Here is a 17,801-nt window from a genome sequence, read left to right as displayed (position 1 = left end):
AGGGAAAAATTCCACTAAAGAGATGAAAGTGTAGGCTGTAAAGTCCTGCTTGACTTGCCCAGACTCAAACTTTGACTCCATCACTTTCCCTAGGCGTGGGAGCCTGACCAACGACTTCATCTTTTGGAGTGTCACATTCCTCTCTGTAAAGCGGGCATCAGAGATCAGTAAAGGTTGCTCAGTCGTGTCCGACTCTTTGCGACCCCACAGACTACACGGTCTATGGAATTCTCCAGGCCAGAATACTGGAGTGGGTAGCCTTTCCCTTCTCCAGGGGATCTTTCCAATCCATGGATGGAACCCAGGTCTCCTGCATTGCAGGCGGATTCTTTACCAGCTGAGCCACAAGGGAAGCCCAAGAATACTGCAGTGGGTAGCCTATCCCTTCTCCAGTGGATCTGCCCAACCCAGGAATCGATCCGGGGTCTCCTGCATTGCAGGCTGATTCTTTATCAACTGAACTATGAGGGAAGCCCAAAGCGGGCATAGTAATACTTGTAAGAGCGTGGCTGCCGAGATTAGTAAGACAGATCCTGTGAAGCACTAAACACAGGACACAGTCGGTGCTTCTAGAAGAGGAGCTATGACGTGTATTCTCACTCTTACGCATGCTACTTTTCACAAGGCATTTAAAGCATTAATACATCGCTTCACTTCATCTTGTTATTCTGAGATGGAACATTAATCCCACGCCAAGGCAGAACCAAAGCTCAGAGCACCCCTGGTGACTTGGTTTTGTGGTCCCTCTGGCCAGACAGCAACGCCAGGCTCCGGGGCCTGTGAACTCTGGGGTGGAGCTCCGAAATTGAAAACAGCCTCTTTACTTCCAGCACTTGGCCCAGGAAGGAAAATGGGGTCCAAATCTTAGGGCTGGCTGGCGGGGTGGGGGTGGAAGAGCTGGGAGGGGGTCGCTCCAAGAGGCAAGCCGGCTGTAAAGTTAAGAAGACGCTCAAGGCCACTGGGTGGGGGAAGCCACAGATGCTGGCACATGATCCGAGGGAGTGATGACTCCAGATGGCATTCTGCCAACCGATTTAACGTCTACATGGTAAGCTATCAATTCTACCCCCAAGCCTGGAAGCTGCGCTGCCAAGAACAGCATGGTCAGAAACACAAGTTGAAAAGAGAGCAGAATCCGTTTTTGTTTCATGTGGAGAATGTGCTGCTTTCAGCATGAAAACCTGGGAAAAGGATGCAAAGAAAGGCAAGCTTCTCCCAGCTGACGGCGAATTACTGTGGTGGGCGCGGGGGGCGCCCACAACGAGGGGGAAGAGCGCTGAAGGCCAGCATGTCCTCCTGGAAGGCCTGACTAGACCCACGACCTCCACCTCACTTGGGGTGGGCATATCAGGCTGGGGTAGGGAGAAAAGTAGGGGACCTCGGGGGAGGCAGTCTGGTTCATAAACTTGGGGCAGGGCTGAACGTACAAAGACAAACGAGATAATACTGTAAAATAGATATTCAGGCATGAAGTGGGGGGAAGTAATCTGCTTGAGAGCTGGCGGATGTCTGTTTCAGACAAAGCAGCCAGACTCTGAGATGCTGGAGGCCCGGTGGGCGGGGTAGGTGCCGTTCTTGGGCCGGATGAAAGATGATCCTGAAAGTGGCAGGGGGGTGGGGGGGGGGTGGCGGGGGGCGGGGTGGAGAAGATATAAGATTTCAGGCAACTCTGCATCAGGCACGTACCTCCCTTCTGATTTCTGTGGATGCCAGCTGGCTGGGGGGAGGGGAAAGGCAGGCAGGAAGAACGAAGAGATCTCCCCAGCAGTGGAGGGAAACGGGAAGTCGGAGGGAGGGGGAGACGTTCTAGGTTCAAGGAAATCAACTTAGAAAGCTTCCTTTATAAAAATAGCCCCTGCCCAATCCTAGCCTATTTATATCACCCGACCGAGATCACTCTCGGGACCGGGCCTGCATCACAAGACCCAGTGAATAACCCTCCCAAGTGTGGAGCGCTGGCTACCTGATTTACGGGAGGGCATCTGACATGGCGGTGGAGCAATGGAGTCAGGGACAATGTGAGCGCTGGCACCACACGGGGCACTTGCAAGTGGACCCCACTTTACTGACATAGATAGGTTCCTGAAAAGTTGGCCCGAAAGTGAACGCAACTAATGGGAGTCATATTTTCCTAGTGAAGCACATTTTAAAACTAGAGATGGATTAGGGGAGGGGTGGCCAAACAAGCAAACAAAACAAAACAGCGGTGACCCTAAGACCAAACAAAAGCCGCCCTTCATTCAGCAAACTTGAACACGGCACTCACTTAAAAAGCCATTATAAATGCTCTTAAAACCCAAACTATTTGTTGGCAGACATATGCCCAGCGCCTCTGACACACAAGAGACTGCACCAGGCTTTGGGGGGCTCCAAAGACCCCAGTGCCTGCCCCTGGGGAGCGCGCAGGCAATCTGGGGCTATAAAGAAAGGGATACTAAATATCCACGTTATCTCCCCCTGGATGGAGACCAGGGGTGTGTGAGGGGTCTCCTGGCCCTTTAAGTGCTATCTGGCCTTGGAACAGCTCTGTCTCCATCCTGCCAGGAGAAGCCGACCAAGCTCGCCTCTAAATATGTCTTTTCAAACCCTCCGTTTATAAGTTAAAGGCTGCTGGCCATGTGGTACTGCGTCATAACTGCTATTTATTTAACTTGAAAAAAAAGAAAAGAAAGAAGAAGAAGAAACAAAAAAAACAACGATCTGGGCACTTCATAAATAAGAAGAGTTAGGGTACTTAATAGCTTTCTGAGAAGTCAAAGGCCTGAACAACCCAAGGGGTTGTTATTTCAAACTTTAAAGGGCATTTGCTCAGGGATCTGTTTGGAAAAGGCCTGCCTCCTCCTACTTGATGCTCTCCTGCACACAGAACACTGGTCACTGGTGACAAGAACGGACGCCTCACTTGTTATTAGCTCCAAGGCTGGAGATCGGGGCATGCTGGATTTGCGCTAAGCAAGGGACAGCACAGTACTGGCACCAACAAAAACGTCTCTGGGCTAACGGTGACAATGCTGCCAGCAGCCACGGCCGTGTGACCAGGACTGGGAACAGCGGCTCAAACTGTGCTACATCCCTCGGACACTGCGTGCCCCAGGAGCTGCTACCACACCGCGGCCTGTTAGTAACAGTGAACTCTTCCTGGCATTTTTGACTTAGACCTGAAAGTGTACAGAATAAACAGTACACTTTTTTTTTTTTTTTTTTGAAGAAACACTTTTTGTTTCATGATTATCAATGAAACTATGGCAGAGACTGCTGGTTCTCCTAAAACCCATTCTTTCTGCCTGTGATGCAGGAGGCCCAGGTTCAATCCCTGGGTCAGGAAGATCCCCTGGAGGAGGGCATGGCAACCCACTCCAGTATTCTTGCCTGGAAAATCCCATGGACAGAGAAGCCTGGCGGGCTACAAAGTCCAAGGGGCCGCAAAGAGCAGGACACAACTGAGCGACTCACTTTCACTTCTACAGATAGAATTCCTTGCTGGTTCTCCTAACACCCTTTCTTTCCTTCTTCCTTTTACAGACAGAATTCCTCCTGCTAGTTTTTTACTAGCAAGATACATGGCTGCCCTGGAGACTACATTTCCCAGCCTGCCTTAAAATGCAGATGACCATGTGACTAACAGTTGGCCAATTCGAGGCAAGCAACTTCCGGGTCATGCCCTTTAAAAGGGAAATCATTTGCCCTCAGCTTCCTCTCTTTTCCCCTTTCCATATTCTGGACTGTGGACCTGGCAATGCCAAACCAGTTTTGACAAGACCTAGCAGGGTTTCTTAATTCTGAAATCCACAGATGGCAAAGGGGTCTATTGGTCTATACGGAGAAGGCAATGGCACCCCACTCCAGTACTCTTGCCTGAAAAATCCCGTGGACGGAGGAGCCTGGTAGGCTGCAGTCCATGGGGTCGCTAAATCGGACAAGACTGAGCGACTTCACTTTCCCTTTTCACTTTCATACATTGGAGAAGGAAATGGCAACCCACTCCAGTGTTCTTGCCTAGAGAATCCCAGGGACGGGGGAGCCCGGTGGGCTGCCGTCTATTGGGTCACACAGAATTGGACACGACTGAAGCGACTTAGCAGCAGCAGCAGTTGGTCTATAAACTTGGATGGGGAAAATGCTATATAACTTTATTTTCACTAACTTCTATCTGAAGTTAATTAGTTCCTTCAGGTAGGAGGGAAAAAAACACAGAAGTATTAGCAAGATACAGGACTCTGTCAGCAACATACATTTACAGATAACCTCATATCACATTATACTTGTTACAGATTATCGTAAAATATTATATAAACTCATCAATAATTTGAAATTATAGTTGTCATTATACTTGCCCCTAGATCATTACTTGATGTCTTAAAGCAGATAATGCTATATTATGGGGCTTCCCAGGTGGTGCTAATGGTAAAGAATATGCCTGCCGATACAGGAGACACAAGAGATGTGGGTTCAATCCCCGAGTCAGGAAGATCCCTGGAGTAGGGAACAGGAACCCACCCCGGAAGTCTTGCCTGGAGAATCCCAAGGACAGAGGAACCTAGCAGGCTACAGTCCACGAAGCCACAAAGAGTCAGACACGACTGGGTGACCGAGTGCACACGTGACATGAGCTTGTTTCATTTTAAAAATTACTTTGGTAATTGTATTTCAACACAATTGCTTTCCTTCATAATTCTATGTATTTTATCTTACACATTTAAAAATACTACTCTGTGAAGTGGTCTGTAGGCTTTGCCACACTGTCAGAAGGATTTATGGCACACCAAAGCATGTCATGAAGCCTTACCTAGGGACTGGCAGAGTCTAGGGACCTGAGTTCCTTAGGACTATATAAGGAACTCAGGCCCATGGATGACCTTTGCAGCAAAGCCACCCTTCAAATTGTGAAGCACTCCTCTAGAGCAGGGCTGCCCAACAGAATGATCACAGAGATGTTCTACACATGCTGTTCAATACAACAGCCTATAGTCAAGTAGCTAAAGAGTGCTTGAAAGGAGGCCAGTACAACTGAGGAACTTAATTTTATCTTATTTGAATTCATTTTAATGCAAACAGACACATGTAACTAGCAGCTACCATCCTAGATAACACAGCTCTAGACTGTTACATGAGAAAGAAACGTATTTCTGTCTGGCTTGAACTCTGACATTGTGGGGACTCCCTGTTACAGTACTACGCTTAACCTGTATCTCAACTAATAGACAAGTTCACCAGGAGTCAATAATAACAAATATACTAGGGATAGAAGGCACATGTGTAGACACAAAGTCAACAGGTGAAGAAAGTCACTAATTGAAACCAAGATTTAGAATAAGAATCTTCTACTTACAAAGCATTCCCGTGCACCTTATTTCAGCTGACACCTCTGACCACCCCGTGTTTACTGCACCTATCTCACTCTCAAAGGGTCAGGGGACTTTGTTGACATTACAAAGATGGTAGACCCAGATCCTCCTGCCACACCTCGCGCCTTCTGGCACTTCACATGCCTCTAGATGGTAGTCCGCTGTCAGAAGTGGCCCAGCAGCTGCAGAAGACCCGCAGCCAGCACTTGGCCACCCCAGCCCACTCCTAGATGTCCATTTGCCTCTAGGGCATGCACAGCTGCCGAGCCCTTTTTCTGGCCCTGTGAGCTTTGAGATGCTGCAGGCATCTGAATCTCCCAAATTCCTGGCAAACAGCCCGTTTCCTTCGGAGTCCACTATCTTGCAAGGACTTCTGAGTTCTGGGAATGGTGGCTGAAATACTCTTCTCAAGCCTAGGAAAGGGCCTGGAAATGACACTGCCTTTTCAGCAAACCTTACTGCCAGGGTCGATTCAATGACAGCTCAATTTCTTCCTTTTGAAATCAGTTCCAAGAACACTATTGTTTTAGAGCAACAACCAAACATAGTAACAGGTTATAATTTTATCAGTTAACAAAAGGGCCAAGTCTTAAATTCTAAACAACAAAGACACCAAAAGAAGAAAAGCCAGTACTGAGGTGTGACAACACACCTGTCTATTCCCTAGCCTATAGAACTCCCACGTATCCTCCAAAAAAACCCAGTCTGTTCACTCTCATGATCACTTCTTCCACATCACTTTGCCAACAAAGGTCCATACAGTCAAAGCTATGGTTTTTCCAGTAGTCATGTACATATGTGAGAATTGGACTAAAGAAGGCTGAGCACTGAAGAATTTATGCTTTGGAACTGTGGTGTTGGAGAAGACTCTTGAGAGTCCCTTGGACAGCAAGGAGATCAAACCAGTCAATCCTGAAGGAAATCAGCCCTGAATATTCATTGGAAGGACTGATGTTGAAGCTGAAGCTCCAATACTTTGGCCACCTGATGCGAAGAACTGACTCACTGGAAAAGACCCTGATGCTCAGAAAGATTGGAGGCAAAGGGAGAAGGGGGCGACAGAGGATGAGATAGATAGCATCACCGACTCAATGGACACGAATCTGAACAAACTCCAGGAGATAGTGAAGAAGAGGGGAGCCTGGTGTGCTGCAGTCCATGGGGTCACAAAGAGTCAAACATGACTTAGCAACTGTTAACAACAACCACATTGTTTTATTCTTTTTAAAAAGTTTTCATTTGATTACAAGTCACAAATATATATGAGCAAAGTTTAAAAAGCCAAATAGTTCCAAGACTTGTTACAGAAAGTAGCAGGCCTCCATCTTCCATTCTCTGTGGTGTCTCTGTGGTGTCAAGGAATGTTTTACCTCTACATGTGAAAATAATATGTCTACAGTACTGGGACAGAAGAAATATACATTTGGTCACTCAGATGACTGGAATATATTTCTCAAACCTATTTGGTCTTCGTCCACGGTTCCTAGTTCACAGCTCCCCCAAACCTTGGAATTCACGAGTGATGAGAGCAATGGGAGGATCTCAGAACATTAGATCCCTTGTCCTCAGTTTCTGAAAACTCTTGAGAACCATAAAGGTGAAATGGGCATCTGTTTGCTCATAACAAGTCCCTTCCCACCGTGACTGGTTCACATCAATAAGGTGACTTTCGGAAATCTCTTAAAGATGGGGTCTGGGGACTGGCTGCTAGGAGAACTAACCACGAAGAGAGGGCTGTAATTTTCCGTTCCACTCCCTGATTTCCAGCAGGGGGAAGGGGGCTGGAGGCTGAACCTTTCACCGATGGCTAACGATTTCATCAGCCATGCCTGTGTAATGACGGCTCTGTGGGAACGCAGGAGGAGGAGGCGTGGACAGCTTCCACGGTCGGTATACCAGGCTGCTTCCATGTGCCACTGCCAGGCCCCAAACTCCACAAGGACACAGCTCCTTTGTTTAGGACCTCATTCTATGTTATCTCTTCATCTGGCTGTTGATTCATCCCCTTTAATATCCTTTGTAATAAACTGGTAAGCTAGCAAGCTGGTTTCCTGAGTCCTGTGAGCAGCTCTAGCAAATTAATTGAACCTAAGGAGGGTGTTGTGGAAACCGCCGATCTGTGGCCAGTTGGTGAGAAGTGGGCTTGTGACTGGCATCTGAAATGGAGGGCAGTCTAATGTTTGTGTGCACGCTCAGTTGTGTCCAACTCTTTGTGATCCCATGGACTGTAGCCCCCCAGGCTTCCCTGTCCATGGGATTTCCCAGGCAAGAATACTGGAGCAGGTTGCCATTTTCTACTGCAGGGGATCTTCCTGACCCAGGGATCAAACACTCGGTCTTCTGCATTGGCAGGCAGATTCTCTACCTCTGTACCAACCTGACCAAACCCTTAACCTGTGTGAGTATCATGAGAACTGAGTCAACTGCAGGACACCCAGTGGGCAGTGGAGAATTGCTTAGTGTGGGGAAGCTATCACCCCACATTAGTATTGGGCACAAAATCTTCAATGTCTGTATTGCTATTTCTTGGCTTCTTGATGTTCTTTTTCAGGTTTAAGCATTGTTGTTCAGTCCCTAAGTCATGTCCAATTCTTTGCGACTCTATTTCTCTTTTTGGTAAATGAGGATTTAGCTCTCTTCTGCTCTTGAGCACTCCCTTACCCCTGTGATCACAAACCGATGGGATCAATATCTCATTGCTATTATCTAGGTGAACTGTGTAATACGGTAGGATTACTTTTTTTTCCCTTCTACATCACTGTTTTCTCTAGAGTTAACAACTGTCTTTTCTATTCGTTTGTTTCACTTTGTTTATAAGTGCTTATCCATAATTTAATCCCCAACTGTCTGCCAATTATCTAAATCCCTATATGCTCAGACACATTTAGGTATGCAGGTGATTCCACTTCCTTAACAAAATCCGTGCTGGAGCCTGGCAACCTGATCTGGTCTGTTCTAGCTGCCCTAAACGCTTCAGGCACGGCTATCGTCCGAGCCTTCCCTTCACCTTTACTCCGTTCACTCTCTCCTGCCTGCCCACTCTCCTCCCCACTCTCTATATTCCCTGTCTTCTTCTTCCTGGGTTTACTCCTTTGTTTTTCTGGAGTTCATCCTTCAGTGGTCTCTTCAGCAAGGGTAAACAGAAGGTAAAGTTTTCTAGATCTTAGGCATTTGCAAATATCTTTAATTTACCTTCACACTCAATTTACAATTCGGCAGGATACAGGATTGTAGGTTAGAAATAATTCTCCTTCATGGTTTGAAAACACTGGACCAGTAACCTCTGGTTGCCACTGTAATTGCTGAGGAGGCAGAAACTATTCAAATTTTTAAAATTCTTTATATGTGACCTTTTCTTTCTTTAAACTGTACATATTTTTTGACCCAACTGTTCTGAAATTTCACCATGATGGGCCTTGAGGTTGGTCTCTGTTCTGGGCAGTCAGTTGGCTTCCAGTCAAGATGCTGTGTCTCTCAATTTTCACAAATTTTATTTAATTCTTTATTTCTTCTGGTCTGTTTCCTCTTTCCTTCTGGAACCTCTACTACTAAGATTTTGGCCCTCCTGGCCTGATTCACTAATTTGCTCCCCTATTTTCCATTTCTTTCTCCTTTTAACTTCTGGAATGTATTCTGAATTTAATTATCAGATTCTTCTATTGAGTTTTAAACTTTTATTTTTAATTTCTGAGAGCTTTTTAAAATTATCTGAATATCCATTTTTATAAATTTTTATTCTTCTTTCATGAATATAGTACCTCTTTCATCTCACTGAAAACCTAAATGACAGTGGAATTTTTAGTAATACATAAAATTATCATCCCGAGGCATACTCTATCTCCTTCCAACTTAGTTTAGTCTCTGTCTTTCAAGTCAGATGGCAAGAACACTTGGTTTGTGCTTCTGTTAAGGAGGCACTCAGTGTGAAGCCCACCGCAGACCTCACCATAGTGCCATCTGGCTGAGCTGTCTGTCATGTCACAGAGCGCCTTACATTTTCTGTTTAGTGCTGGTCAGATTCCCAAGAGAAAGATCACCCATGCTTCTGTCTGGAAGGTATTTAAACTGGAGGACTGTGAAGTGGGAGCCCAGGGTGAGGAGGAGGTCTGACCTCTCTGTATTTGATGTGTAAACATTCATTTAACCCATCTTTGCAGTGATATATCCTATTTTCAACTTGGATTGAGGCATGCTAGTCTAGAAATCTTGTTTTACTCTGACCAGACAGTAAACTTTCAGTTTCTTAAACAAAGTTGTCCAGAGCTAGGGTGCCTACCATGCGGGAGACTCGGGTTCAATCCTTGGATCGGGGAGATTTCCTGGAGAAGGAAATGGCAACCCACTCCAGTACTCTTGTCTGGAAAATCCCATGAACAGAGGAACCTGGTGGGTTACAGTCCGTGGGGTCGCAAAGAGTCGGACACGACTGAGTGACTTCACTTTCACTTTTCAGGGTGGGGATCTAACTGCTTCTTCAGACAGACCTTCAACTCACTCTCTGTTTTAAGTCTCTTGTTTACTTTTCTTTCAGATGTGTCTACTGTCCCCATATCCTGCCTCTGGGTGGTTCTGAGGGAAATACTGGCTTTCTCTATTGGCTGGCTGGCTTAGAACTTAACCTTCTTGTTGTCCATCTGTTTTGGTCAGTTCAGGCTGCTATGTCAAAAACACTATGGATTTGGGAGCTTCCCTGGTGGCTCAGCGGTAAAGAATTCGCCTGCCAACGTGGGAGACATGGGTTCGATCCCTGGTCTGGGAAGATTCCACATTCCGCAGAGCAGTGAAGCCCATGCACCACAACTACTGAGCAAGTGCCCTAGAGACTGTGCTCCACAACGCGAGGAGCCACCGCAGGGAGAAGCCCACGCACTGCAGCTAGACGGCAGCCCCGCTGGCCGCAACTAGAGAAACGCCCGCACAGCAACAAAGACCCAGCACAGTCAGAGGGAGAACAAAACAAGAAACCACAGACTGGGGGCTTAACCAACAAACATTTATTTCTCATAGACCTAGAGGCTGCGAAATCCAAGATCAAGGTACCAGCAAACTTGATGTCTGGTGATGGCCTGCTTCCCCTTTCTCACTTTGCCTTCACATGGAGAACGCGCAAAGGAACCCTCTGGGTTGCTCCTTTAGAAGGGACTAAGCCCATTTAGTCCCCATTAGGGGCTAAACTGTCAGACTTTATTTTTTTGGGGCTTCAAAATCACTGCAGATGGTGATTGCAGCCATGAAATTAAAAGACGCTTACTCCTTGGAAGGAAAGTTATGACCAACCTAGATAGCATATTCAAAAGCAGAGACATTACTTTGCCAACAAAGGTTCGTCTAGTCAAGGCTATGGTTTTTCCGGTGGTCATGTATGGATGTGAGAGTTGGACTGTGAAGAAAGCTGAGCGCCAAAGAATTGATGCTTTTGAACTGTGGTGTTGGACAAGACTCTTGAGAGTCCCTTGGACTGCAAGGAGATCCAACCAGTCCATTCTGAAGGAGATCAGCCCTGGGTGTTCTTTGGAAGGAATGATGCTAAAGCTGAAACTCCAGTACTTTGGCCACCTCATGAGAAGAGTTGACTCATTGGAAAAGACTCTGATGCTGGGAGGGATTGGGGGCAGGAGGAGAAGGGGACGACAGAGGATGAGATGGCTGGATGGCATCACCGACTTAAATGGACATTGAGTCTGAGTGAACTCCGGGAGTTGGTGATGGACAGGGAGGCCTGGTGTGCTGCGATTCATGGGGTTGCAAAGAGTCGGACATGATGAGCGACTGAACTGAAGCCCATTTGCGAAAGCCTCACCCTCAGGACCTAATCACCACCCAAAGGCCCCACCTCCAAATCCTACCCCGCTGGGGACTGCGTTATAACATATCAGTTCCGGGGGGACATCCCGCTGGGGACTGCGTTATAACATATCAGTTCCGGGGGGACAGTCTGTCTATAGCACCGTCTTTCCAGATTCCAAATTATTTGCTGCTGTGTTTGCTCTTCCATTTCTCTGCAAGTTCTAAAAGATATTCCTTTTACTGTGACTTTAGGAAGTTATAGGAGGAATAATAAAAAAAGATGAATATGCTTCATCAACTCTTTTTTTTTTTAGTATTCACATGATTCATGTTTCAGAAGGAAAAAAGCATATATAATTATGTATCTCTCCCACCCTTAGGGACCAGCCACCCAAGAGTCCCCTCTTAGGAAGAAGCCAATGTTACCGATTTCTGGAGTCCTTCCAGCCTACTTTTATCATTTTAGATACTGCTCTATATTATCAGCATAATAGGTATCACTTTAGACTCTGCTTTGTTATTAAAGTCCTTTTCACAATACACTAAGAACTTCTTGAGAAAAAAATATAACAAGTCTAGCTCCCTGGGGGAGGATTAGAACAATGATGAAGTTTACTTTATAGTTCCTTCCACTTTATGTACATTCTCCCCCCTTTTATGGCTCAGTTCACTACCTCTGACACTAAGAAGCAACCACAAAAGCTTCTCCCCAGCTATTATTAAACTAGCTCTACAAGAAAGGACCTGATAAATTGTTGTTATGTGAATGACTAATACAGCCTACTCTGCCAATCTTCCCCAAAGTGGCCAAATTTTCAGAGGAGATAAAACGTAAGGGCAAAGGAATCAAACTCCAGCAGCTGCCATTTCGAAACTTGCCTAAGACAACAAGTCAGTTTTGCCAAGACGTGCTGTTACCAGGACTATGCTTACCAGGAAAGTAAGGTTAAGTCAGAGTGGACTCTCAATACTAGACAATTTTAAGCCAAGCAAATACCAAAGAGGCTATCTCTTTATATTGTGAGCAACAAAGCTCAATAGGCTAATTTAAACTTTCACGTTGTTATTGTTGCTATTTAGTTGCTAAGTCATGTCTGACTCTTTTGCAACCCCATGGACTGTAGCCTGGCAGGCTCCTCTGTCCATGGGATTTCCCAGGCAAGAATACTGGAGTGGGTTGCCATTTCGTCCTCCAAGGGATCTTCTTGACCCAGGATCACACCTGCATCTCCTTCATTGCAGGAGGACTCTCTGCCACTGTGCCACCTGGGAAGTGTTTTAAACTTTCTTACATTAATGCTAAATAATAGTCATTTTCCATGTAAATGATAACGGGAAACATTACTGAATAACAAAATTACCTTAAAGTAAAATTAAATAAAAACAATCCACAGATCATGCCTTTCAAAATGAGTATAAAGACATATACCCCAAACCAAGGAGCAAAATGCTGACTTCCAGCTCGACTATAATAAAGTAGATGGTATCAGACTTACTTTCTTGCCATACTAAAAACTCAACAAATACATAAAATAATTGTTACCAGATTCAGAGAGCAACCAACACAGGACCAGCAGAGAGCAATGGTTTTGATGGAAGGACAAGGCAAAAGGTAAAGTTTGATGCTTTTAAGGAGGCTGGGATTTGAAGAGCAGGGATGCACGAAACTTAGAAAAGGAACCCAGAAATCTGCACAGAAACTTCCCTTGATACTTGGTTCACTTGGGCTGCAAAGCGAAGGGTGAGACCCCTAAAAATCTGGGAGAAAGTACACGCTGGGAAGCTGAGACAGGGTGAACATGCCAAAAGTACTGGAGAGATGCTGGGTTCCGGCCCAAGTCAGAGTGGAAGACGCAGGTGAACACACCAGACATTTTCAGACCTCCTATACGACTGTCAACCATACTGAGGATTTAAGGGGAATGTTAAAATAGATCTGCCCTAACAAGCAGCCCTTTATAGAACTAAAGTGAACTTCCAGTAACTTAGAAGTTATTAGAACAAATTTAACAACGGTCTGAACAAATTTAACAACTCTTTAGAATACTATAACTTAATCTAGAGTAAAACTATCATTTACATTGTGTGACATATACTAAAAAATTACTAAGTATACTCCCTGAAGAAAAAAAAAACCATAAAAAAATACTAATAATCAAGAGATAATTCAGTGATTAGAAGTAGATTAGAGATAATCCAGATATTTGATTTAGCAGACAAGGACCTCAAAATTACATAATTAATATATTAAAAAAAGATAGAAAAGCTGGATGAAAAGATAGGATATTTGAACTGAGAATTTCTTTCCAGAACTTCCTAAAACAATAACTGAAATTAAGAACTCACTGAATGAATTAAAAGTGGACTGGATATAGCAGCAGATAGGAATAGTGAGCCAGATATAACTCAGTATTAAGTATTCAAAATAAAGCACAAAGGAAAAGAAAAGAAAAAAGAAACAGAATTACAACTGCATCTAAAAGAGAAACTTACACTCTGGGAACCATAGGACACTGACGGAAGGAAATGAAGAGACACCATGCTCACAGAGTGGAAGAATTAATATCGTCAGAATTTCATCACTACCTAAAGCAATCTACAGATTCAGTCTGGTCCCTATCAATCAGATCAGATCAGATCAGATCAGTCACGTCCGACTCTTTTTGACCCCATGAATCGCAGCACGCCAGGCCTCCCTGTCCATCACCAACTCCTGGAGTTCACTCAGACTCACGTCCATCAAGTCAGTGATGCCATCCAGCCATCTCATCCTCTGTCTCCCCTTCTCCTCCTGCCCCCAATCCCTCCCAGCATCAGAGTCTTTTCCAATGAGTCAAGTCTTCGCATGAGGTGGCCAAAGTACTGGAGTTTCAGCTTTAGCATCATTCCTTCCAAAGAACACCCAGGGCTGATCTCCTTCAGAATGGACTGGTTGGATCTCCTTGCAGTCCAAGGGACTCTCAAGAGTCTTGTCCAACACCACAGTTCAAAAGCATCAATTCTTCGGCACTCAGCTTTCTTCACAGTCCAACTCTCACATCCATACATGACCACAGGAAAAACCTCCCCTATCAAAATACCCATGACATTTTTCATACAAGTAGAACAAATAATCCAAAAATTTGTATGAAACTACAAAAGACCCCCAAACAACTAAAGCAATCTTGAGAAAAAAGAACCAAGCTGGGCGTATCCCACTTGCTGACTTCAAACTAGACTACAAAGCTACAGGAACGCTGTGCTGCGCACGGGCACAAAGACACACACAGAGGCCAGCAGGATAGAATACAGAGCCCAGACGTAAACCCGTGTACGTACGGCCGATTAATCTACAGCAAGGGAGGCGAGAACATACAATGGGGAAAGGAGAGTTTCCTCAATAAACGGTGCTGGGAAAACAGGACAGTTACATGTAGTGAATGAAACTATACCACTTGCTTACACCACACAAAAAATAAAGTCAAAATGGATTAAAGATTTACATATAAGACCCGAAACCATAGAACTCCTAGAAAAAAACAGGCTGTATTATCTCCAACATTGTTTTCTTTCAGCAGTATATTTTTGAATCTATCTCCTTAGGCAAGGGAAACAAGCAAAAATAAACAAGCAGGACAATAAAAAACTAAAAAGCAAAAGAAACCATCAACAAACCAAAAAGGTAACCTACTGAATGGGAGAAAGCATTTGTCAATCAGATGTCTGATAAGGAGTTAATATCCAAAATAACTCATACAATTCAATGTAATGTATGCAAACTATCTGATTAAAAAATGGACCTGAATAGATTGTTTTCCAAAAACACAGAAATGGCCAGACAGACACATGAAAAGATTCTCAGCGTCACTAACCATCAGGGAAACACTAATCAAAATCACGATGAGATACCACCTCACGCCAGTTAGAACGGCTATCAAAAAGACAAGAAACAACAAGCGTTGGTGAGAAGGTAGGGAAAAGGAAACTCTCGTGCACTGTTAGTGGAAATGGAAATTGATACAGTATGGAAAACAGTATGGAGGTTTCTCAAAAAATTAAAAATAGAACTATTATCCAATCCAGAAATCCCACTTCTGGATACTTATCCAAAGAAAACAAAACAGTAATTCAAAAAGATACATGTATTCCCTATATTCATTGCAGCATTAATTACAATAGACAGGATATGGAAGCAACCTAAGTGTCCATCAACAGACAAAAGGCTAAAGAAGAGGTGGTACATGCACACAGACACACACAATGGAATATTTCTCAGGTATAAAGACGAGTGAAATTTTGCCACGTGTGACAACATGGATGGACGGAGAGGGTATTAGGATAAGTGAAACAAGTTAGAAAGAGTACGAAAAATACTGTATGTTTTGGCTTATATTTGGAATCTGGGGAAAAAAGGAGATAAAACAAAAATAGATTCATAGATAAAGAGAACAATCCAGAGGTTGCCAGAGGTGAGGGGGTGGGAAGACAGAAAAAAGTAAGTGAAAGGGATTAAGAGGTACAAACTACCAGTTATAAGTAAGTCATGAAGATGTCAAGTACAGCACAGGGAAAATAATCAAAAACATCATAATAACCTTATATGGTATACAATGTATAAAAATATTAAATCACTATGCTGTATACCTGAAACTAATACTGCAAGTCAACAATACTTCAATTAAAAAGCTATATGTATTTGAATTTTATCATATACATTTTATGTTATAATCTTTTTTTAAAAAAATTCATTACCATCTTTTAAGCAAAATTTTATACCCTTTGAAGCCAGAAGAATGTGAAATTGATCAAAATGCAAGTGATAATAAAATCAATTAGTAGCATCTACTTTTCATTGGACAACACACGAAATAAGTGATACAAAAAATGAATTGTTTTACTAAGAATTTTTAAGGTTGACTTTATTATTTTAATACTGTACTGATATAATATTATACTGTTTTTTGAGGATATTATATTTGAATAAGCCACAGTAAAATGTCAACCATTAAAAAAAGAAAGTAATATAGACTTGAGGCATGATCAAATGATCTAACATTCATGTAAGTAGACTTCTATACAAGGAGAACAGGAAAGAAACCAAATTTGGAAAAATAATGGCAAATAATATTCCAAGCCTGAAGAAACATATCTACCCCACAGATTCAAGCTTACTGATCCTCAGGGAAGATGAATTAAAAGAGAACCAAACCAAGAGACACTACTAACTGATAAAAATTTTAGCAAAGATAAAAGTTCTGTACCCAAGGAGAATGTCCTTTAAAAAGGAATGCAAAATAAAGATCCTTTCAGAAAAACAAAAACAGTGTTCATCATTCCTTGCAGAGAACTGCTCTACAAGTAATACTACAGGATATTTAATATGGTGAATGTATTATAGGCTCAAAGGCAAGTGATCTGATATGGAAGTATACAATTACAAGAAGGAATCCTCAGCTCTAAAATGGTAAATATACAGATGAACATAAAGACTATTGATTGATAAAAGCAACAATGATAAAGCCTTGTGGGTTTTATTACTCACAGAGAAATAGAATATTTGGCAATTATAGCAAGAGAAACCTGGCGAAAAGTAAACAAAACATACTAGTTCAAGTTCCTTGCCCTGTTTGAAAAATGGTAAAGTAAACTGCAATAGATTAATTTGGAAATTTCTACAATAACCAGTAAAAGATTGATATCTAAAAGGTATAACAAAAATGTCCATAGAAAAGATAAAATAGAATTTAAAAATTCATGACTAGTTAAAATGAAGCCAGAGAAAAAGGAATAAGGAAAGAAAATATAGAATGAGCAAATATAAAACAAATGACAAGAAAATTACACCCAATTATAGTAGCAGTTACATTAAGTGGAAACAGAGTAAAAAACCTAATTAAAATAAACAACTGCAACTAAAAATACACATTAAATACAGAGACAAGTTGAAAGTAAATGATTTATACCATGCAAACAATTTTTGTTGTTATGTAAGTATTAGATAAACAGATGTTTTAGTAAGAGGTATTATGGGAAATAACTGGAAACATTTCTTAATAATTAAAGGGTCAATGAAACAGAAAGGTATCACTATCTAAATACGTATGCATCAAACAATATAGCTTTGAAAGAAATAAAACAAAGTTGAGAATAAAAAACAAAAGATATAGATAAATTTACAGTCTGGAGATTGTAACATACCTCTCTAACTAACAGAGTGAGACATGAGAAATCAGTAAGGGGATATAGAGGATGTGAAATGACTGATCAACTTGAGATGTAATTTACATACATAGTATACTATACGCAATAATGGGAGAATTTAGATTCTTTTCAAGTACATATGGCACACTTACCAAAGTAGATTATAGTCTTATTCATAAAGTATATCTCAACAAATCTCAAAAGATTAAAATCAGTGTTTTCTGATCACTGTGAATCAAATGCATTAAATGAATGAAACAGCAACAACAGAAGGAGGAGAAAATGTCCAAATGATTGGATATTAAGTAACACTTGTAAGAAATTCACAAGTCAAACAGGAAGTCACAATGGATAGTAGTGAAACTAGGATATACCAAAGCTTGCGGGATGCAACAAGGCAGCACTGAGAGGGAAATGTTAGCTTTATACGCAATGCATATCGCAGAAGAGAAGGAAGGTTAAAACTGTATTGCCAGATTTCAAGTTTCT

The 17,801-nt window shown here is 42.8% G+C and overlaps 1 protein-coding gene across 9 annotated transcripts in view; it reads right to left on the bottom strand.

The window, feature by feature from the left end:
- ATG7 (autophagy related 7) overlaps window positions 1-17,801 on the bottom strand; it is a 293,009-nt gene that overhangs the window by 59,398 nt on the left and 215,810 nt on the right. Inside the window, exon 18 of one of the 9 annotated variants that reach the window (XR_011563078.1) lies at window positions 1,631-17,801. This exon is cut by the window's right edge and continues 51,091 nt beyond it. The exons of 7 other annotated variants lie outside the window; for them this stretch is intronic. The gene's annotated coding sequence lies outside the window, so the exon portion shown is untranslated. Of the gene's footprint in view, window positions 1-1,630 lie in introns of those variants that run through there. One more of the 9 variants, XM_070776864.1, reaches the window with a different exon arrangement.

Source organism: Bos indicus, chromosome 22, assembly GCF_029378745.1.
Source record: "Bos indicus isolate NIAB-ARS_2022 breed Sahiwal x Tharparkar chromosome 22, NIAB-ARS_B.indTharparkar_mat_pri_1.0, whole genome shotgun sequence".
NCBI lineage: Eukaryota > Metazoa > Chordata > Mammalia > Artiodactyla > Bovidae > Bos > Bos indicus.
The sequence above is the reverse complement of the archived record's forward strand: the minus strand, read 5'-3'. Positions and strand labels throughout refer to the sequence as shown.